The sequence below is a fragment of the Microtus oregoni genome, unplaced genomic scaffold, assembly GCF_018167655.1.
Source record: "Microtus oregoni isolate MIOR12 unplaced genomic scaffold, Mior012 000007F_ref0000211, whole genome shotgun sequence".
NCBI classification, from domain to species: domain Eukaryota; kingdom Metazoa; phylum Chordata; class Mammalia; order Rodentia; family Cricetidae; genus Microtus; species Microtus oregoni.
Genome location: NW_024543066.1, coordinates 15,965,240 through 15,988,033, shown reverse-complemented (window position 1 = coordinate 15,988,033; position 22,794 = coordinate 15,965,240). Strand labels below are relative to the sequence as shown.

Sequence of the window (22,794 nt, the reverse complement as noted above, 5' to 3'; positions counted from 1 at the left end):
GTCTTACGTCAGCTTGACACACAAACTAGAGTTATCTGAAAGGAGGGAACCTCAATTGAGAAAATGCCACTGTTAGATCCAACTGCACGGTATTTTCTTAATTAGTGATTGATGGGGAGGGCCCAGCTCAGCGTGGGTGGTTCCATCCCTGGGGTTGTGGTCTTGGGTTCTATGAAAGCAGGTCAAGCACGCCATGGGTGCAAGCCAGTAAGCAGCACGCCTCCATGACCTCTGCTTCAGTTCCTGCCTCCAGGTTCTTGTCCCAACTTCCTTTGATGACGGACAGTGGTACAGAAGTGTAAGCCCAATAAGTAAATAAACCCTTTCCTCGCCAACTTGAGTTTTGGTCATGATGTTTCATCACAGCAAGAGAAACCCTAAGTAAGATGCTGCCCCTTCCACAGTTTCTAGTGCCTCGAACTGACTCCCCCTTTATGAGCCTGTGGTCCCTTTCTTTCTAGATAGACAGCTTCACTTCTCGGTTTGGTGGTTTCAGATTTGCAGTAGAGGAAGACACTGAATGACAGCTTTGAGATCTACAGACCTCTGAGACAGTCTGGGCCAGGGAATGGAGGTCCTGAAATGCTAAGTCCGCCAGAAATCAGTTTCATTTCAGGGAGGGAGGGGTGCTCAGACCCCATGTGGATGGTGTTCAAGTCAGTCAGAAACTCCTACCCAGAGGGCGTGCTGTGAAATAGCTTTCTGACTCCGAGGATTGGTTGATTGAAGTAGTGGACAGTGGCCTAAAGTGGCTCTGAAACCTTGGGGACCGGGTGGCCCTTGACTCAGGTGCTGCCTATGGAGGCTCTGGGTAGGAATAGGGTTGGCACAGTGGTCCAGATCCGGTGCTGAGACTAAGTGTCTCCAGATAAAGAGCCTGCTTGCTATGTGTTGCGTCTGTTAGGCTTCCTTTCCTACCCAGCCTGCCGAGCTAGGGCAATCCTTTGGCCCAGGGTTGTGGGATGCTTTGAGTATGCTCTGGGCAGGAGTTAGCTCAGAAGCTAGCTTGGGGAGCATCTTGAAGACAGCCTTTTGTTCTCCATTGACTTACTGATCTGCATTTCTAGAGCTATCTGCTTTTGGGGGTGCCGGGCCCTTCTCCTGAGTGCATACAAGGTCATACATAGCCAAGGCCTGTAGCTTCTGTTCCCTTGATTCCCCAGTAGTGATGTCATTTGAGTGTGAGGTCAGGGAACAGGTGACTCCTCTGCATCTCCAGAATGTCACAGGTTGCGGAGCCTCCCTGCATTTATACGAATATTACGGATGGCTTTGTATTTGCGTGTTGAAATGACTGAGTACAAATTCAGGGATGTTTTTGAACTTGTTTGACACAAACACACACACACACAGACTGACTTTGTTTTTAAAAAGGGTCTCGCTGATTTACTGACAAATGGTTCAAACGCCTCTTCTCAAGAAAATTCCCAAGATTGAGATTGCAGACCGTGTATCACTGTCTAGCTAGATTTCTGGTGTTATTTGTTTAGTTTTTATTTACTTATTATTTGAGACAAGGTCTTTCTATGCAGCCCAGACTATGTAGACCTGACTGGTCTTGAACTCATAGTAATCGGCCTACCTCTGCCTCCTGAGTGATGGGACTAAATGTGTGGGCCATCACACCTGGCTCTGTTTGTCATTTTATTTTGTTTGTTTTGTTTTTAAAAGAAAAATCAGCAGTAGTTAGCGATTATAACTGTGAATCTCAGTGGCTTTGTGTGGAAGTCTCTTGACTCCTTGACATTTATGGGCTGGGGAAGGTTCAGGGCTGGTTTGTGGAACTGCCTGCCTTGGGGCTTTCCTGTCACACGGGGCTGCTGGAAGCCCCAGATGGCCTGTGGGAGGGACCTGGGCCAGGGGCTTCTCTATTATCTCCTCTATTCAAACCAGGGGAGGCCTGGCCTGAGGATGCAGCTTCCTGTACGTGCTGGGCAGGCTTGGGGGTAGGCGGCACAGGCCTGTGGTCGGTCAGAAGTCTCCTCACCTCAGCCTTCCCTTAGAGTCAGAACAGTTCAGAAACTCTTCTCTGAAAACCAGCTCCTCTGTGCTCCAGCCCTGAATTTGGGATCTAAAGGTTTGTTAAACCAGGTAGTGGGGACCAGAGGGTGAGGGAGGGCTGTTGTAATACAGGGTTCAGGTTTAATTTCCAGAGAAGGATCCTTAGCCCACCCATACCCCTCTGCTGATGACCTCAGAGGTGTTTGTCGTCTTGAGATGGAGAAAAGCAAAAACAAAACAGGCATTTTTATTTTGTTCAGCGTCTAGTTCATATATAATATTTCCTTTAAGTGTGACTGTAGCGGCAGAGTCTGCGGCTTTTGCGATTCCAAGGGACATAATGGCTGTATGCTGAAGACACTCTTTTCTGCCTTCCTTTGACCTCTCCTTAGGTCTGCCTGCCACTCTTCCCTGTTGTTCACTGTGTGCATAAGGAAGCCCGGTGGTGACTGTATCAAGTCTGGTTTTGAGTCCCAAGTTATTAACTGTTCTGATATTTAAAAATAGCCTAAAACCAAAACCATTTAAAACTGGGGGACTCTTGAGGAGGGAGTCTTCAGCCTCAGTATTGTATCACAGGAAAAAAATCAGCAGTCCTTAGAGATTTATAGATGCACAGGGCACGGGAAGACCCGCCTGTCTAGAGCCAGCATCATCCTGTCTTTCCATGATGATGATGCCCCTGTCACTGGCCAGAGGCACTCTGCCTAGGTCCTACAGGAAAAAGCTCAATTTTGTCACCTAACAGAACTCTTTCCAGCCTTGCGATGTTTTATCTACCCTCAGGTAGATAACCAAATATATTCTCCAGAGGAAAAATGTAAACATACTTTTATTTAAGTTATGAAAGGGGCTCCCTCATTGTTTTTATAATGGAAATTAATTATTTAAGTTGTCATAGTAGGAAAGTCTATATTGTTCCTTGGCTAAAAGCACTAATGTAAATGTGTTTTGGGATAAGTGGTCGTTTCATAGTATGGCAGTTGGGTTGGGGCTTTTTAAGGACTTATGGTGACTTCTAGGAACAGGAAATGTCAGTAATTTGAAAACTCTCATGCATTAAGGCTTTTTGGCTCTCTTGGGTACTGTGGCAAAGCAGCCCTTGGCTCTTTTGACCCTGTGTTTAGAGACAAATGCTGTGAAATTCAGGGATAAGAATTGGAACAGGCTTTGCTTGCACTTGGCTTCTCTGGGCGTAGCGCTGTAAATACCAGAGGTGAGAAATTCCCTCCCGTGCTGGCCTGCTTAAAGGATCCTTCCCACAGCATCAGGGCTGCGGCAGGAGGAGCTGATATTTATTGAGTACTTAACAGGGTTGAGCATTTCATACCTGTTGTCTAATTCGATTCTCTCTATAGCCCTGCGAGGCTGCCCTTCGCCTTGTTTAAAGAGGAAGTGGCCGGCTTGAAGGAGCTGAGCAATTTATCCAAGTGCTGGTCTTGGCAGCTTTGCTCTGGAGCCTTTTCCTGGGGGTGTGTCATCTCTGCACACCTCTGCCTTCTTGCTTGGCGTTGGCCACAACCACGATTCGTAGGCGTGTTGCACCTGCATTTTCCAGGTTAATGGATGGTGTGTAGAAGGCATCCTTAATTATTTTAGCCTTGCAATTGGAGTGGACATGCTCCCTTCCCTGTGGCCACCAGGTCCATATGTTTATCTGTGGCTACCATCCCGGGACTGCTGCTTTCGGGGTTCAAGCACAAAACCCAGTGAAGCTGCCTCAGAATTTGATAGCCAGTCCTGTCTGCCTGGGAAAGAAACCAGCTCTGGATGTTTAAAGAGAGGTTTGTAGCGTTGCCAGGCAAAACGCTGTTCTGTAGGTACTAATAGAACTCCAAGTACTTTACTGAGACCCAGATTCATCCCTTTTTCTCCCCTCCTTTCCTTCCTCCCTTATTTACATATAAACTTATTTATACATTGCTTTGGATGGAATTCAGGGCCCCAGATACGTTAGGCAAGTGCTCTATCACTGTGCCACACCCCTGGTTCGAGACCTTGGCTTCTGAGATACAGTTTTCTGGCACTTTTTACTTACTTGGTTCCTGTGAAATATTTCTTTGAATGATAAGGATAGCATAGCTTTTTCTTTCTCATAGAATGCATCTCTTAATTCTGATTTTTTTTTTAAGTACACGTGCTGCCAAAATGCACACAACAAAGATGCCTCAAGACAGTTGTGAGAAAGAATCCCCCTCTTGTTGGCTTAATCTTCTGATCTGTGCATTTGTGGTCTTCATATTTGTGACCGCTGTGTCTCACTGTAGAATCTCAATATGTCCTCTCCATCTCACTACTAATCTTTGTAGTATTTGCCCCTTTTAGTGTAAGCTGCCTATTGAGTCGCAGGCCGTCCCTGTGCAAGCCGTCTGTGGAGCTGGACATTGAACTTTCCCTCCAGTAGACCTGATGTCTCTACATCTGTCTCTGCAGCAGAGTCCTGTCATCAGCATAATTCTTAAGAGGAGGCTGCAGAGCTTCCTAATGTGGATATCTTTATGGATATCTTGATTCGTTTTGCTGAGATGGACCGTCAGAGTCACAGCAGTTTCCAGGAGCACAGAAGTAAGTTTTACCCAGGCTCTGCTTCCTTGGGGGTCGGAGTGTGCATGGCTGCTCCAGAATGGCACTGGAGTTCATTCTCCCCAGGGGATCTTGTCTTAGAAGGAGGAATAACAGCACCGCTGTTGTTGTCAGTCAACTAGGATTTGTATCCTCTGTGACTCTGTGTCTATTAGAATTGGTTTCCTCTTAAGCAGCCCTTGAATTTCAGGGGTAGGACTGGGACTCTCTGACTTAGCCCTGCCTCTTGTCGGCCCCCCGTGGGCAGCCCTACTGTGTGTTTACTGGGGAGCATGTGATCCCTTCTTTGAATAGACTCCCCGAGAGCCGATGAAACACTTAGTCTCGGTGCGTCCTTTGCTCTTAGGAGTGACTGTCACTCTTGTCAGTGGGTTGTTCTTTGGGCCACAGAGTTAATGGCAGAGTTGGATTATCATGCTTTTAGTCAGCTTCCAAATGAAACAGAGGTCTTGCTGTTCCTTTGTTGAGTAATCTGTTCCCTGTGGACGCTCAGAATGGGTTGCAGGTGCAGCCACGCATCACCTAATGTTGGGGGGCGGGTGTGTTTGAGAAGTCTGTCATGTGATTTCATGCCACAAACCTAAATGGTCCAGGAATACCAGACAGCAATATTGCACTCGGATAAGTGTGGACTTCACTGTGTGTTGGGTGTTTTTTTTTTTTTTGTGTGTGTGTGTGTGTGTGTGTGTGTATGTGTGTGTTCCATTGTTTGAATGGTCATGATGACAGAGCAACACAAGATTAAATTGAGCACAAGAGAACGCAAGGCAATCAGGAGACACAGTAAGGTCCAAGTATTTCAGACTACTGCCAGTGCCAGGTGGCAGAGTGGTTTATAGTCAACTTTTTTTTTTCTTAAAGGAAAATATAAGTAGGAGTACAGGCCGATGATAAAATGCGCAATACAGTAAATATATATGCTGGGAGCAATCGTGTATCATCAGGTATAGTATCCTGCGTACAATTGCATGTGTACTTACACGTGGCTTGTGGCAGAGTAGGTGTGTTACATCAGCCTCACCACAAATGTGTTTTGCTATGCCAGGGTGGCTCTGATGTTACCAGGCTGTATGAGGTTTTCTGTTCCATTATCCCTTAAGAGACCACTGTTAGGGATGTGATCTGTCAGTGACTGAAATTCCATTGCGTGGCGCATGAGTATTTTCCATCCACCTGCCATGCCTGAAGCAGTCAGATAGCCTACCACAGGTGCTGTTGGGATTCTAAAGTTTAGAAGGAGACATGTTGTGACTGGGCATCCCTGTAGGCATGGACATTGGGCATGGCGTGCCCAGACTGCAGACTCGCAGAGGTAAGTCATAGGCTGTGTGTTTTCAGCTGCCACCTGTGCGTTCTTCCATTCTGCTGCATCAGGTGACTAATACCTGCTTTTATTACTTCTTGCTCAGCATTTGCTACCAAGCGTGACTCCCCCAAATTACTATTCTAATTCTCCATGAGGTTTTTATGGTGTTTGCCCTGATTTTCCAGGAGTGCAGAAAAGTGACTGTGTGGAGTCCCTTATAAGAAGTCTTTTGGGGGAAGTGGGAGGGTGAAGAGGAGATGGCGGAGGCAGTGGGTATAAGAAGCCATTGTACTAGTGGTCCAAGCTGCACAGAAGTCATGGAACCCTTCCAGTTGGGAACCGAGTGGACCGAGGATGGTCCTGGAGGTGCTGGAAGGTGTAGGAGAACTTGGTGGCCTCTGTGTTTACCTGCCTTAGATGCCCTTCTCTCCCTGGACCACTTTCCCTTCCTGCAGAATCTACAGTGTGGCCTGTACTAGGGACCCCAGGGATGGGCTTCTGCAGGCCAGTGTGGTTCTAGTCGCACACCTTGCCTTTGCTCCCAGGGCCTGCCTAGGTTTTGTTTCCTACATTCTGTTTCCTTCTGTGGTGGGATCTGTTAGATTTGTTAATGGTTTTTAATGCCTTCGAATTAGTGTCCTGATGGACTAGCTAGCACCTTCGTTTTCTTGATGTATAATGCTGATCAGACTTGGGAGTGGGGGGAGTGTTGGTCTCAGAGAGAAGCCTGATGCCTTTGAGTGTAACTCCTCCCATCTGGGTGTGTGGCCCCTGCATGGAGACTTAAGTAGGAAACTAAATTTTGTCTCTTGATTTGACTGATGTTAGTAGTCGTAGATGGAACCAAGGGCTGGTTCTTCTGATGCTAAGCACCTTCCATCCGCAAACCTTGTTTCTGTTTTGAGGGCCTGCAGGGTTCTTTTCCCTCTGTGCGTTTTCTCATTGCACTGAGTTCTGTGATGTTGTGCAGATGAAGTCCACACTCAGAATGTTGGACAGTCGTGCTGACCTTCCCCTCTCCGTCCGTCCCATTGGCTCTGTCCTGGAAGCCCAGAGCGTTTGATTGTGGAGTCTTGTCTCTTCCTTTCACTCTGTATTCCTGCCATTTTATTGATGTCACGTTGTTGGGTCACCATAGGCAATAAGATGCAAGCGACATGGGTAAATCAGAGGTCTAACTTTGACATTACTGGTAACCACATTTCAAAAGTAAGAAGAAATGCATGGATGTAATTTGCCATTCAGTTGCTGCCTCTAGAGTCTGGTGTCATTCAGTTGCTGCCTCTAGAGTCTGGTGTCACCTCGAGAGTTCACTGCACACGCCTGCATGGTCGCTTGTGATGGACAGCGAAAGTTTAGAAGCCTGACAGCGCATTAACGTGGCAGGATTTTATACCTTCAGCCTTGTTTCCACAGTGGTTCCGCTGGTATTTTGCGGAAGGTATTTTTGTAGATGTTCCAACTCACTGATAAGACGCACTTATTTAGGAATGTCTCTTTCCTCACGTATAGAACAGGGCTTGGCAAAGAGCCCATGGACTGACTCTGTCTCACCACCTCTTGTGGGATCAGTCTTATTAGAACACAGCCTGGGCAGGCGTGGTGGCACACATCATCCTAACACTTGGAAGATGGAGGCAGGATGATCAGGAGTTCAGGGCCATCTTGATGCTGGATGAATCCCTGTCTCAAGGAAACAAACACAAAAAAACAAGAGAAGAACACAGCCTGGATTGTTCAGTCGTGTGCTGTTTATGGCTGCCTTTGTGGCAGCATCGTCAAACTGAGTAACTGGGCTTGTGACCTACAGAGGCTGAAATACTGTGTTACTAATACTGAAATACTAATACTGAAATACTAATAAGGCCCTTTCTGGAAGAGGCCTGTTTACCCGGTATGCGGGGAAGTGCAGGACTGGAGTGGGATGTTGCTTTATTGGAGCCTTGCCTGTCTCTTTCTTGGCACCAGATCCCTTTCCTTTTTTCTGGGGCAGGAGGAGGAGGCAGCCTTCAGCGGAGGGTTCCTGAAACACTGTGTGGTTCCTGGCAGATAACAAGCCCTTCCTAAACGTTAGCAACACCCCCTATCTCTCATCCCGTGCTTTCATCTGTAGACTTGCTTGTTTCTTCATGGGAGACTTTGAGAGACATTTCAGAGTATCACCCAGTCGAAGCGGAAGGTAAGCTGCGCGTGCACATTTCGGATGTGGCTTCGGTGACCCCTGCCACCGCATTGAGAAAGTAAAAGGAAGCAGACAGGTTTAATAATGTGTGTTTCAGCCCAACAGAAGCCACGTCATGCCAACATATAGTCGGTGTAACAAATTACCACGTCCCAGCCTCTCCTGAAGACTCCAGAGTCCCTCTCCATTATGTGTTTTACTGTGTAGCATGTCACAGCTGGGATAGCCACATCCCGAGGAAGCCGCCACAGTCGAAGGGTTCTATAATAATCACTCCTGACACTGACCGTGCAGGATCGGTACATTCCCGACAGGCTGTGAGCACTCGGCTCAACAAGACGTCCCGCCCCCTCCCCCCCACTTCAGATGCCAGCTGCGAAAGACCCTCCTGTGTTTCTGACTGATCTGTTATAAGTTCCCATGACTTTTCCTTCCTGTTCAGAAATGTCCCTGTGACAACTCCCCCAACTCAGGAAAGGCCCTCGGTTCACCTGCAGTGATGTGGTTTGTAGACTTCAACGTTTATTAGGAACGGCAGGGGACAAGGACACACAATGTGGCTGGGGCTGAGACAAAAGAGCTGCAGAGTTTCCAGGTCCTCCACATTTCCTTTCAGAATATCATCCCAAGGGGCTCACTGAACCAGGAAGTCCCCAATCCAGTGTTTAAGAGTTAGGACCCTGTCACTCTCCATCCCCCCACCCCCCCACAAGCAATGAATGTAAGGCTAACATTGCCCGCTCTTTTCACTGTCTCGGGACCCCCGTACCACGTTCTTGCATAGGCACAGGCTCAGTTGTGGCCTGCTGGGGCTCATGATCCTCTGTCACTCAGGAAATTCCTGGGTTTTCTGGGAGCTCTATATGAGAAGCCAGGAAACAGCCCAGAGCTACTTTTTTATTGTTTCCATGACAAGGCCCACCCCTTCCCCACCCCATCCCCCACCCCATTCCCACCCCTTCCCCAGCTGGCCAAACCTATTTAAGAACACTTTTCCCTGAGCAGCTGAGCTGAGGCTTTCTTATTTTCCACTCTCCCTTGCCCTTGTCTGAGTAATCCCGAATCTCACACTGGGCTGGTAACTCCCCCACAGCTCGGCTCTCAGGAAGCAAATGCAGGAAAATATAGTAACATTACTCGGGATCTTTAAATGTGGCATTGTGACTGCGCTTGCAGTAATTTGCGGAAGAATAACCGAGCCGTAGGAGATAAGTCCTGTGGGTTTTCTGACAAATGGGCCCTGTGGCTCAACTCTCCATCCTGCCCCACCGTCCTTTGGGTGGATCAGACCAACATGGGAACTCTCTCAGAACCTCAGCTGCCCTGGGTGTGAGTGACAGCTGTTTGGCGGATGGGACGTGTGCGGTGAGGTGCCACTGGGAAAATGAGTGTCACAGAGGGTTTTAAGTCCCCAGTGTGGTCTTTAGCCTCTCTTCCTGCCTTGTGTGATATTTCTGCATTCGCTTTTTCCCTCCTGTTGAGGATAGAAGCCTGGGGCCTTCGGTGTACTTACTGGGTGAGAAAGCTCAGTCACCTAGCTACCCTCACTTGTATTTTAACATTTATTGTTTTAGGTTTTTATCCGAAGCTGCCTTCAGGACCCTGGAGCCTGAGCTTTGGCGTCTGGTCTTGCCTTCTGTAGTCAGCCTTCGTCAGGTCGATGGTTTCTCAATGTTTCAGTTGCTCTCCCTGGAAGATGAGTTCTGTAGATGAGGAGTTAGGATACAGACAAGGTTGAGGTGTGGTTTAACTCTTGTGAGGCCCTGGAATGCATCCCGGGTGCCGCAGAACAGATCCAGGCTAGACGAGCAGAACAATGCCTTGTGCGTAGCTTCACTTGGGCAGTCTCACCGTCTCACGTAGGCCACAAGGGTGAGCAGAGACAGGAGGATTGCCGCCACAGAAGAGAGCGCTCCCCGAAGCCCTGCGGAACTCTGGAACATGGCTGCTGAAGGGATGTCTGAGGGTGGAAAGGCTTAAGCGTTTCTTATTCTGAGCATGGCTCTGCTCACATTCTCTAACACTGAAGAGCCTGGTTGAAATGGCCGCCGAGCGTCTTCCGACCTACGGTGTAACACACTTGGGGGCTCGCTCTGATGCGGAGGACGGCATTTGCAATCTGATGGTTTTTAAGTTACCTAGGGGGTAAGATGCACAGCAATTCTGTAATTAAGAAGACATGAAACTTCCAGCCTGTATGTGCCTGCCTTTGTGTGAATGATGGTACTTAAAATAGTGTCTGTGGAGGGAGGAGCCATGGTTAGTTGGTCTGCTCCAGGAAGGCCACGGATCTGTAAAACAACAATTCAGAATTCCAAGGCCCATGGTATCACAGTGGGTGATAACACCTGGGATATGGACAACAAAAGTAAATTGAATTCTTAGTTTTGTGTGTGTGTGTGTGTGTGTTGTGGTGTGGTGTGTTTCTTTGGGTGTGGTGCACACGCCCGTGCATGCCAGTGGAGGCCAGAGTCAATGTCAGATGTTCTCTTAGTTTGCTCTCCACAGGGTCCCACTGATGGGTTAGACTGACTGACCATCCAGCCCCCAGGATCCTCCCATTCATGCCCGGCTTTCCTACACTGGGGTGACAGGCGTGCCCCATCATGCCTGGCCTTTTTAGAGGATGCTAAGTCAGCGCCTTACTTTTGCTCAGCAAGTGTTTTACCCACCAAACCATTTATTCCCCTGGCTCCGGAATTAGTGTTCATTATTTTAAACATGGAGATAGCGAGCAGGTTGAGAACAATACTGTTGAAAGCCTGTTTTTGGCCCTTTGAAACGCTTCCGCTACTGAAGGAAGTTGTTCTCGGCGGCTGCTTGGGCTTTGTGCACCATGCTGGCGTGTAACTTGCCTCTCGTCCCTGTGTTGTCGGTTTTGTTGCTAACACCGTGATTCTGTGGGATTTTTTTTTTTTCTGGTAGAGATTTTGGGGACCTGATTTGGACAGATGGTTCGAGGATACTTTTCATCTTTTACCACGCCCCTTAGGTAGAAACCTAAGTATTTTGTTACGACTAAAAGAAAGTTTTTTGAAAGCTGGCATTTCTCATAAGGAGGCAGTTGAGACTTCCTTTGGATCCATAAACCTTTCTAGAAAAAGCATGGTGGTACCGGCAGCAATACCTAGCCTTTCTCTTCTGCCCAGAGTCTAAGTCCCGGTCTCAAAGCTGCCTTTTGGCTCTGACCCATCTGTCATTCAAATCTGTATTTTTCCCTACAGCTGTTCCCAGAAACACTCTCGGGTTTCGACGTCCCCTGTCCTCCCCTGTCCGTGGGTACTCTCAGGGCTACCTGTTAGTTCCCCTTCCCTGCTTCTTTCAATTCAGGCTTGTGAAGTTTCTGGGAACTCCCTAGCCTCCCAGTTTTGGGGAACTTGGGCTGGTAGAGTCCCGCTTTTCATTCATGCTGCTGGAGGCAGACGTGGCAGGGTTGAAGGCAGATGATGTTAAGGATGACAATGAGGTGGCTAAGGGAGACTGAGTGACTCATTCTGGAATCTTCCTCTGACCCCCAGTTTGAGAACGAGGGCCTTACTTATTGTTGACTTTTTTTTTTTTCTTTTTCGAGACAGGGTTTCTCTGTGGCTTTGGAGCCTGTCCTGGAACTCGCTCTGTAGACCAGGCTGGTCTCGAACTCACAGAGATCCGCCTGCCTCTGCCTCCCGAGTGCTGGGATTAAAGGCGTGCGCCACCATCGCCCGGCTTTTACCTCCTCAAGACCGGGCTGCAAGGTGATCTTGCCTGCTTGGTCCAGGACAGCCTGCCCAGCCCTTGTGCGAATAACAGGGAACCTTGTCGTCTGCCTGTGTTTAGAAAGTAGAAGGCTGGGTAAAGGAAAGCACGCCCTGTTTTTCCCTGGGACCCAGTTCTGTTTTTCACTGTAGCCCTACTTAGACTTCATCTTTAGCTAGGCGACCAGGTCTCAGACCTTCTTCTCCAAGAGCGGTCTAATCTCTCCTGTCTGCGTTCCCTCTCACCCAGCACGGTGGCAGTACTGGATCAGGCCTTGGGTGTCTCTCGGCTTAGCACACAGTCTTCAGTATAGAGGAAATGCAGAGGGCAGCAACACAAGGATTGCCTCGGATCTTGAAGTCTTCCCTGCCCTGTCGCACATCCCAGACTCCCACCTGGAGTTTTTTCCTGGCTGCCTGGGCTTTCCTCTCCATCAGCTTCCTTCCGTCTCCTTTCTTTGCCAACAGATCATCCCCTGCTCTTAGCAACTCGGCCTTCTTGCTAAGCAAGGAGTTTCTGTCTTCCTCCAGGCATTGCTTCACCCAGGAATGTTCCTCCTCCTCCTCACCTCTGTGTTACCCTGCGGTGAAAGGAAACCAGTTTCCCCAGAGCTGCTAAGGTGGTGTGGTGATTGACAGACAGCCTGGCTCACCTGAGAAGGGGGAGACTCAATGAGGAAATGTTCAGATTATGGTGACTCCTGGGCCTGCTGGGAGGGATTTCTTAAATTGAGTTAATTGAGGTAGGAAGAAGACCTACCCTGAGTGTAGGCGGCCCCATTTCATGGGCTGGGTTTTGGACGAGATAAAGAGGAGCAAACAGAAGGAGCTGTTGTGCACACATTGACTCACTCCTCTCTGCCTCTGGCTGTGGCTGTGGGCTGCCTAGCGCTTCAGGTGCTGGATGGCCAGGAGGAATTCTGGGCCGCCTAAAACTCTTCTCCCTTAAGTAGCTTTGCCTTTCATCATAGCAGCAGGAAACATCTGACCCACCCCAAGCCTGCCCAATGTGATGCTGCCAACAAGAAAGTCTTTCCTTCTCTCAGAGTAGCAAGTAGTACAGCCGTGTCTCTGGAGTCTGGATTGGGCCAGCCTCGGATAGAAAATGGGCCTATAGTCTGCGGCTAGAGCTAACATGATTGCTTCCATGTGTGCTGAACACTTGAGACATTTTTCTTGTCAGAATTCCTTGAAGAATATAGTCTCATATGCTATCTACATAGCATTACAACATGTTAGGTATTATCCATAAGGTGGGAAAGCATGTGTAAGTTCTTTATCAACACTGTGCTGTTTTATTATGAGGAGCTTTGGCATTCTGGGATTGTGGCCTGATGGGGGAGGGAATCCTGACTCTACAGACCCCATAATGACATTAAGGAGTATCTGTGTATATCACCTCTAAATCCTCTTCAAATTGTATGTATGATGAAAGAATTATGTGTGGCCCAAGCAGTTTTACATGGAGTGCCGTTGAGAAAAGATGCTTTCAAAAATCGTTACCGGGTGGACTGGTTTAGAAACTGTCACAAGTACTCTGTCATCTGATATTAACTTGACTTTGTAAAAACTGAGTGCGATAGATTTTGAGGGGTGGGCTTTACCTGTGTGTCCAATCTGCATCCCTACAGGTATGGCACCTGGCTGCTCCTTTGGTTGCGAATTTGACTGTTTCTATATGAGTTTTCACAGTTTTAAAAATAATTATAGGATTTCATAATTTTGAAAATGATTTTGAAATGATTTTTCCTAATTTTGGGAAATGTCAAGTTGTGACGTGTGCAGAATCCCCTTGATCCCCACACCTTGTCCTGGTTATGTGTTCATTGTTAGGTTATTTAAGCAAATTCTAGACCAGTATGCTTTTGAGACCGTCTGTAGCCAGATGCCATTTTTAAGATTTAATTGCAAATTGGTTTTGTTTGAACATGGTTGTTTCCCCCGGTGATTTGCTTATTTTCCCCTGGTGCCATGTAGTACTTTTTTTCCTTGTCTACTTTTGGGTTGTTTTATGGCTTACTTTAAACAGCTTCTGCTATCAACAAGAGAGCTGTTTCCTGCTGCCTTCTAAGTAAAGAGGAATCAGCTAATTAAACAGTTTGGAAATTAGTTCTCCCACCCCTTCTCCTCTCACCCTCCCAGCTGTCATCATGGGAGCATCTCACCCCCAGGATCCAGGCTGTCACAGCTACATTGAGCCTTGTGTGTGTGTGTGTACACACAAATAATGCTTGTCTCCTTATGTATAAATGAGAGCATGAGACCTGTTAGTCTCAGAAGTGGAGAAGGAACATTGGAAGACATAATGCTGGCTAAAAATTGCACAGGGAGGTAATGGCTTCTACTTGTGTGTTTCTTTTGCCCTATTTGGGTGCACTGTTGTGCTTAAGATGGCCTTGTGGCAGGCCTGGGTTCTCCCCAGGTATCCCCAGGGTTCATTTTCCTGTGTAGGGTTCACATTAGCTCCTGCTATTTCCTATGCGTCTTTCAGTGGTTCAGGTGGGGACACCCCAACTTCTATCCCGTTGTGACACATACATCTTTCTCCTTTGCCCTTCATTTCCACAAACATTAAGATACCGTGAAATGACAGCAACTTGTGGAAGGGTCAGGGTGTGGGCAGGCTTTTGCCATGGAGACAGTGACAGTCCAGAGTGGCTGCCTTCCAAGGGCTGATTCTGGTGTGCTGTCACCTGCCCATGGAAGGCTGCTGCCATCTGACTGTCTTGTCCCCCGGCCCACCTGGGGACCTCTGGGACATTTTGACGAGACCAGGAAAAGAAGCCTGTGACTCTTCTTGTCTGTTCAGCTAGTGGTAGTGAGCAGGCTACCCAGCGAGCTGCCTTCCTCTTCCATCTGTCCCAGCTGGTTTCAGCCCAGCTGCCCCAGCAAGGCGGACTTCTGCCCTGGCCACTTCATGCCACAGCAACTCTTTAAGGAATGGCCCAGCCCCCGGGTTTCTTTCTTGTTTTGACTAAATATGACTCATCACTTGTAGCTTCGATTTTCAGGTGATCTCTGCTTCACTCCCGTGGCCTTCGTTGATAAGTAGAAGCCTTGTAGGTATTCTTTGCAGGCAGAGTCTAGCACAGGGGACAGCGATGAGGCAGTGTGAAGGGCTGCAGGAAGCCAAGATCGGAAAATAAGAAAGCTACCCGTGGCTGGAGATCTGAACAAGGACAGGGGAGTCCTGGAGCCTGCTCTCAGGCCCAGCTCACTGCTGCGGCCAGCCAGCAGGAGCCGTGAAACCGTGGCTTGCTGCCGCCTGTAATCGCCTCCACAGGAACCTGCTGTCCTCAGCCAGGAGTGGAGGTGGGAAAGGGAAGCAGGTCTTTGTCTTCCCTGTTGTCTTCAAGGGTCACTTCAGGGCCCTGGCAAAGCCCCTAGCCAGAATTCAGGTGACAAGGATCCGTGAAATAAGGCTTTCTGGCCCTCAGCCCTAGCCGTGTGGAGAAATGCCTGTGAGGTCCCGATATCAACCCACACTTGGTACTACATTCTCTTCAGTGTGGGTGGACTTAATGAGCCAATATTCGACACCTGGCCGGGGGTGGGTAGCTTGAAGTAGCTGCTGCCTAATCCTTGTATGGGTCAGTGTAATCGGGCTATTGAAATGTGTTAATGATGCAGAGAGACAGACCTACCAAAACTGGAAAATACAAACCAAAACTTAACATGACTCTTGGCAGGCCTCTCTGGCTCGCTGTCCTAGGGTTGAAGTGGTTTTGGGAACTTGGTGGAAGCCATTGGCTTTTCATGGCACTTTTGGTGTCTTTTGTAGGCTGGCTGTCCCTCTTCCAGCGTATGTGGTGGCAGAATGGCCTCCACCCACAGCATAGAGGCACAAATAAATGTCCGGCCCAAATTTTCCTTATCTGGTTGATATTCTACCCCTCAGGGAGGGGCATCTTTGCCCTAGTTCAATTAGTTGCTACTCCGAGTTAGTCAGCTGACTCCTTCCTGGAGGAGGAGGGTGGCACAGAAGAATACACCTGCCCTGATTATTGCCAGGGAGTCAAGGGAAGGGCTACGGCAGTGGCCAGGACCGAGTCGGCCAGGACCGAGACAGTAGTTTTGGGCAGAGTCCACTGGGATTTACCAACAAATCAAGTGGTACCTCTGTCACAAGCCGTAGAGGATACAGTGACTGTCAGCCCTGGTTACCATTGCTTGGTGTCTCTGTGTCTAGGCTGGGAACGGACACCATCGTTACTTTGTTACTGTTCTTGGTAAATATGTGCATCAGCTTGTGCTTTTGGGATAAGAAGACAAAAACGAAACTCAAGAGCTTTAAGAGTTTGCTCTGAGAGGAAATCCTCCTAAACTCAGAATTCCATTTGCCGTCGAATATCAGCTTTGAGTAGTAAGACTAATCCATACTGAGAATTGATAATCGACTGTGTCTATCAGAATCTCTCCTGGGAGAAAAAGGGACCCATTTAAGGGTGCCTTGTTCTGTTTCCTATTGCCAATAATAGAGTAATAAAGAAAACTTCATCCTGGCTCGAGGTTCTGGAGGTCAAAGGGCCTTGGCTCCTTGCTGAAGAGTCCCAGGGTGGTCTTGTGTATGCATAATGAAGTACCCAAAGAGAGGGGGAGGGAAAGAGCGAGGGAGGGAGGGAATGGAGTCTTTTGGTCTTTCTTAATGAGCCTAGAATGTAACCAGGATTTGGTCATAGGGGCTGCAGGCTGATGACCTGTTCTTACTGCTTCTCAGTGATCCTACCTCTAAACACTGTGGTCGAATTAAGGTGAGTCCCATCCAGTACTGGCTCCTCCTTCTCCCCTCCCATGGATAACTCACGGTAGAAAGATTCAGTTTGAACACAGGAGCCCTGGGGAGACATATCTACCATATGTAGATCATAACCAAGGGGTGCTTTATGTTGATTGCCACGTAGAGGTTTTAACTGTCAGGATATGGTAACTTTACCATTTCAGCAGATGGTGTAGTACTTTTTCCCAGAGCAGGCTGGGCCCCTGAAGAAGGGGTTTACCTTCTATGCTTCCGTGTTTGACCTTGTGCCAGGCACATGGAAAAGAGAAGTTGCTTGAGCATTGCCTGTGTGGGGAGGGAACAGAATTATAACCGTTGCATTTATGATGTAGCCTTTGCCCTGGGCCATTTGGTTTAAAATGCGTACTCATACGTGAGTGCGTGGTAATCCCTGGTAGAGATTAGGCTTTATAGGCTCCTCCATTCAGTTGGTGCCATCCATGTCTTTGTAGAAAAGATGGAACTGACCTGGAAAAAAAAAACCAGCATGAGGGTTCTGCAGGCAGGCTTTGTGAAGCATCGTGTGTCCCATCCCCCACCCACCTGCCGAATGGTGTTGGTACACATCCATCCACCCTACCATGAGCCGATGCATTGGGCCACGATGGCTCGCGTGTCTCCGATTCTTGAATCCATTTCTATCCCTTCTTCTCATTTGTTTAGTCTCCCCTTTGCCTTATAGATGGTGTTATTTTTAACTAACCATATTTTGTATGAATTAGGAACAAAGCATACTTCAAGTTTCTGTTTGCAAGATAAATGTAGAATAGTAATTATTACAGATTATTTGAATAACCTTTAAAGTGAAATTTCAATATTTTCTTTCCTTTTTAGACTCTCCATTTACTTGGGTCCTAAGAGTTATAAATATTTAGGTATTTCCTTAGGCTCATTTCCTTATGGCTTTTGTACATGTTAATTGACCCAAAGGATATATACCACTCTTCCCCACCCTCCCCTCGTCTCCCCTCCTCTCCCCTCCCTTTCCCTTTCCTCCCCTTCCCTCCCTCCCCTCAGTACATGTTAACTATCCAGAATGATGGGTTTTATTGTGACAGTTTCCTGCATACAATAATGCTTTAATTTGGAGTCTGGATTCTAATTCTCTTGTTCATCCTTATCCTTCATGGCCTCATGTTGAAGTGGGTGTTGAGTAACGTGATTTCCATAGTCTGGGCCTGGAAGCCATTGACCACGGAGAAAAACAATTGCCATGGAGTGTGCGGTCACTGTGTGGCCTGAGGTTTCTTCCTCTTTAAGTCCTGGTGCTGGGAATCTAGTTGCAGGGTGATGGTGTTAGAAGGGGAGCCTTCAGGAGGTTCTTACATCTTCTTGAGTGTGGAGCGCCAGTGAATGGATTTTCTCTTTCACTCTGTTGCCTGTTGTGTTACACGGCACAGAGAAGGTGCTGGTCTGTGCACTAGGATGTGGCCAACAGATATGGAGAAGCAACTGCTGTGGTTTGTCAGATGCCCTGTCTGATGGGAGGGTCGGAGGACAGAGAAGGCTGTGGTATGCCTTTGTGCATCGGTGGCTCTGGCGGAAGGTGCTGCCATCACTGGCAGGATCGTAGTTTTGGGCAAGATGGTAGGAATTGCTTTGGTGGGGACTTGTAAGCAGTGTAGAACGTTCTGGGGATAACATCTCTGAAGTGTGGTTTCCACATCCTCCCAAGTTCTTCCTTGCTCTCTGCCCAAGCTGTGCCAGAACCAGCTCCTCCAAGATGGCAGGCTCAACTGGGGGATTTCTTTAACGTGACGAGAGTTTGTGAAATGGGGGGAAACGGTGGTGACGTTACTCTGAGTGCTGTGGTTGTCCTTCTAGGCTGAGATATCCTGTCTTACCGCCTCGGGAGCGTCTTACATAGTTGCTGGGGATCACTGGGCCTCCTTTGTCTCTTATATGTGAAGGTCCAAGTTGTCCCAAATCCAGGGAGCTTGCTTGACGGCGTCTCCCACAGAACTGAGCTGGCAGCTGAGTTGGTTTCTGCTCCAAATAATGTGGTCAGAAAGGTTGATGACACCTTCAGGGGTTACCTGAAGTAGAGACTGTTTTAGTCTGTTTCCCATTATTACAATGAAATATCCAAAGATGGATACTTTATTAAGAGCAAAGGGCATGTTAATCTTAATATCCTAGGAGGCCGAAAGTCTGAGATTGCTCGGGTAGCCGTTTGTGCAGCCTCCGGAGAAGACATGATGGGCAGTGATAAACGTCGCACGTGACAGAGAGGTGATACAGTGAAAAGGGAAGCCAGGCTCGGGAGGGGTCAGGCTCACTTTGAAAACAGCTCCGTTTTACAGAACTGATCTTGAATTTCATGAGCATAGTGCAGTTCCTTCTGAGGACAGTACCCTTTAACCGCTTCGGTGTCTCACAAAGACTGTGTTTTAGGCATCTGCCCCCTCCCAACATTGGTATGTAGACTTGGCATTTTTACATACTGACCCCCTGAGTTTATTCATGCCTATTGCAGCCAGATCACGGTACCAGGATTGAATGGTGATTTAATGTTAGCAGCTTCATGCTAGGTGTTTGTCCACTGGCTGAGGGTGAGGGTGTGTGTGGGGAGTGGGGTGGCCCTGGGTGGTTCGTGCTGGCCTGCTGTAGGCAATGTTTCCTGTCGGAGTGAGGCCGTGTTGAACGTGCCTATTCCTAGCCATTTCTGAGTGCCGTTTAGAACTTCTAAGCTGTTCTGTATGCTGAACTCTTGTGTGTCCGCTGTATCTACAAAATAAACGCGTGTTACTAATTGTTACTGGTTCTGATGTTATTCTGACCTCATCCGTGTTGCCATTTGGGTCTTTTTTTTTTTTTATTTTTTATTTGCGTGGTTGTGTATGGCATTCAGATACCTAGGTGTGCTCAGTTGCCTCTTTTGCCCTTCGCCTTATTCCTTTGAGACAGGCTATCCTCCTGGACCTTGAGTTGAAAAAGTTTTCAACTAGGCCGATAGATAGCCAGTTGGTCTTCGTGATTTTCTTGTCAGTGCCTCTGACAGTGTTGGGGTTTCAGGGTCACATGGGACCACGCCCAGCTCCTGACATAGGTGCTGGGCGCCTCACTTGGGTCCTCCTCACAGCTGCTGTGCAGCAAGCGCTCTTGAACTACTGAGCTGTCTATCAGCCCGAAGTCACCGTTAGACTGCCCCCATGGCGTTCTCTACACTGGACCGTTTGCCCAGGGGTGATGCCTATTTCAGCAGCAGGCTTTAGTTTTAAAACCTCCTGGAGATGGGGGTGGGTGCATGAGACTTAGGGGATGGTCCATTCTGGAATAAAATTCATCTGTCTGTCAACAACGAGATGAAGGAGCAACCTTCAGGGTTTGTGCCTGCATCCTGTAGGCGGTGACCTTGTTTGACTCTCCCCTGGTGCTTTGCTGTGTCTTTGGCCTTGGCCTTGGCCTTTGGTAGCCCAGCTCACGCGCTCTGGCTATGAGGGTTGCCATTTATCAAGTCGTCAGTCTGTGCCCGCGATGGTCGTCTTGTGACTTCTCACATGTTGGCAGCTGGTCTGTCTGTAGAGCGAATGGTGCATCTTCACTGTGGCAGGAAAACCTGAGGGAGAGCCTCACTGCGCCGAGCCGCTTTTGTGCTGTACGCGTGGCCGTTGTGAGGAAAGGCAGTCTGTTAGAAGAAAAACAGGCAACTTCATGTATCTGTTGCTGTGTCAGTATAGATAAATTCCCAACTGAAAACAAAACTGTCACGGCAGAATGGTTTGTCACGAGAGTTGACCGACTCCTCCACTCACAGCCATGGCCGTGGCGTCCTGAGGAAGGGGTTCCAGACACTTTTGCAGACCGGTTACTTAAATTCCCAACATTATAAGCGGTGTTTGGTCTTTAGCAGGCGATAGGAGTACATGAGCTTGCCCATGCCTGTAAAGAGCCGAAGATACCTTCCTTACTTAAGACTTTTGAAGAGGAGCAATTATGAGCCCGGTGCTTTGATAATTGATGGGTTGAAACGGGCTGAGGCGCTGAGGGAAAACACACCTTTTCCAGACTTCTTGGGTGATGTCAGAATGTCCCGCCTAGGGCCTGGATCAAGTGTGCTTAAGGCATGTTTAAGAGCTAAAGGAAACCTTCGGGCTTGTCTAGTGGTTGTTTTTCTTTTTCAGTTAGTGAGGACTGTGTTATGCTCTAATTGCCAAAGTCACTAGGTCCAGGCCATTAGGCAGATTGTCTTGTGCTGGACTGCGTGATTAACGCGCAGGCTGTTTTCACACTGGTCCCAGCTTCTTGCGCTTGTGTCCTCGCTCCCTGAAGGCCTCTCTTAGTCTTTAGCTGACCTACAGGTAGCACTAGGTGGGCCATGCACCCTCATTTTCTCAGTCTTTGTTTGACCCCATCTGCTATGCTGAGGCATGAAGAGAGACTCTTGCATATTTATCTATCCGCACAGGGTCCTCCTCACACAGTATCAGCTTCTCTGTGCACTTGCCTCCACTCCCCCAAGCCTTCAGTGTTCTTTGGTGGCCAGGTACACCCTGAGATTATCCACAGCTGAACTTCAGCTCCTCGTCTTTTAGATGAGCAGCAATGTGGCTGTTCTTAATCCCTTGGTCACCAACACCTTCTTCCCTGTCCTATCCCCTCACCACCATACTGGGGATCGAACCTAGGACTCCGCATATGCTAGGCAAGCACTCTACTACTGAGCTACATCTCCAACTTCCTCTTTACTCTTTATGTCGAGGCAAGACCTCACTTTGTCTGCCCTTGCACCTGGGTAACCATGCCTAGCTTCTTGAGTAGCTGGGCTTACGGGTGTACTTGCCTGTCAACCCCTCAGTTTTTTGAGGCTGAGCAGGTAAGGACACTGGGGTCGATCTGCTTCTCCGCAGAAGGCTCTAAGGCCGCAGTGTTAGTAATAAAGGTCGCAATGGGACACTAACCTCAAAGATCCCATGTAGCAGTAACAATTTTGGGAGTAACAATTTTAGCAGTAACAATTTTGTGTCAGCGGTGACACACTGACCCTCAAGGCTTCAGAGCTACCCTCTTTCCATAGGCAAGAGGTGACATTTTTGAGGATTCTTATTAAGGGACAGTTTGGATAACGACGTGTCTGGCAAGGGGAACTTGGCATCCCTTAGGGCTAGGTCATGGGCTGACCTGTCTCAACTGTTGCTACTACTTACTTGCCTTATGGGTGCTGCTGGGTTTGAGGCTCTTGGGACAGGAGGGATTTTAAAGGCATCTGTGGGTGACGCTGTGTTCTGTGAGATGGAGGGAAGAAGTGGGACCCACTGAGGGTCATTGTGAGAAGTACCTCGAGGGCCTGTGTGGGTTTCTCAGGTAAGGGAGGGAATGAGCCTGGCACCTCCTGGCTACAGGCAAGAAATCCTTGGGCCATAGTCTGTAGATGCGGAATATTTACACATTACAGCTCTCTTCAGCGTGGACAGCCTGTTTATTTTTGGTATCGTCTTCTATAGCACAGTCACTGTGGCATTTACATTGTGTTAAGTATAAGTCACTTCGAGATCATTAAAGTGTTTGTGTGTGGGAGGGCACGGGTAGGTTTTGTGTAAACACTGCTCGCTGTTTTAAATAAAGAACCAGAGTCTGGAGTTTGGAACCCTTGGAGTGGAAATGGGTTACTTGAATCTGATCATGGATATGAAGGGCGAAAGTATTTACCTTTTATGGACTGGATGTGTCTTTTCTGTTCACAGCATGTGAACACCGTTTGTCCCTCCTCAAAGTATTTAGCTCAGAACACTGACTGGGCTGAGCTGTATGGGATGTAGGACCTGTGAGGGTCTCGGGAGTGTAGACCTGAGCTGTCTGGGTAGCGTGGCTCTGAGAGTGCCATTTAGGGTTTTAGGGGACTAGATGGATGTTGATCTTTATGAGCAGTGAACTTGATTGCCCTTTCTAGGAAATGCTCACCCTTGGAGCAAACTTCACACACTACCAAGCCCAGTTTTCTTGTTAAGAAAATGGGTGAGCAGCTTCAAGGATGAAACATGTTAAGTGCTGTGTGTGCCAAGGCCAGCTGCTCTCTCAGTTCTCGGGGCTTGGACTTAGCTGCTAGAGATTTTGTAAACGAAGTCGATGCTTAAAACAAAGGGAATGGGGTGAAGTAACCAAAGCTATTTCAGAAGGCGACTAAGATGCTATTGTCACGTGTTAGATTGGCGGACTTAGGGAGAAGAGAAGCCAAGACCTGCAGAATAGGAGCTGGCGGAACTGCGTGCCA

At 48.2% G+C, this 22,794-nt stretch overlaps 1 protein-coding gene across 3 annotated transcripts in view; it reads left to right on the top strand.

Moving 5' to 3' along the window:
- Window positions 1-22,794, top strand: part of Nck2 (NCK adaptor protein 2) — a 118,975-nt gene that overhangs the window by 16,902 nt on the left and 79,279 nt on the right. The gene's annotated exons all lie outside the window — the stretch shown is intronic.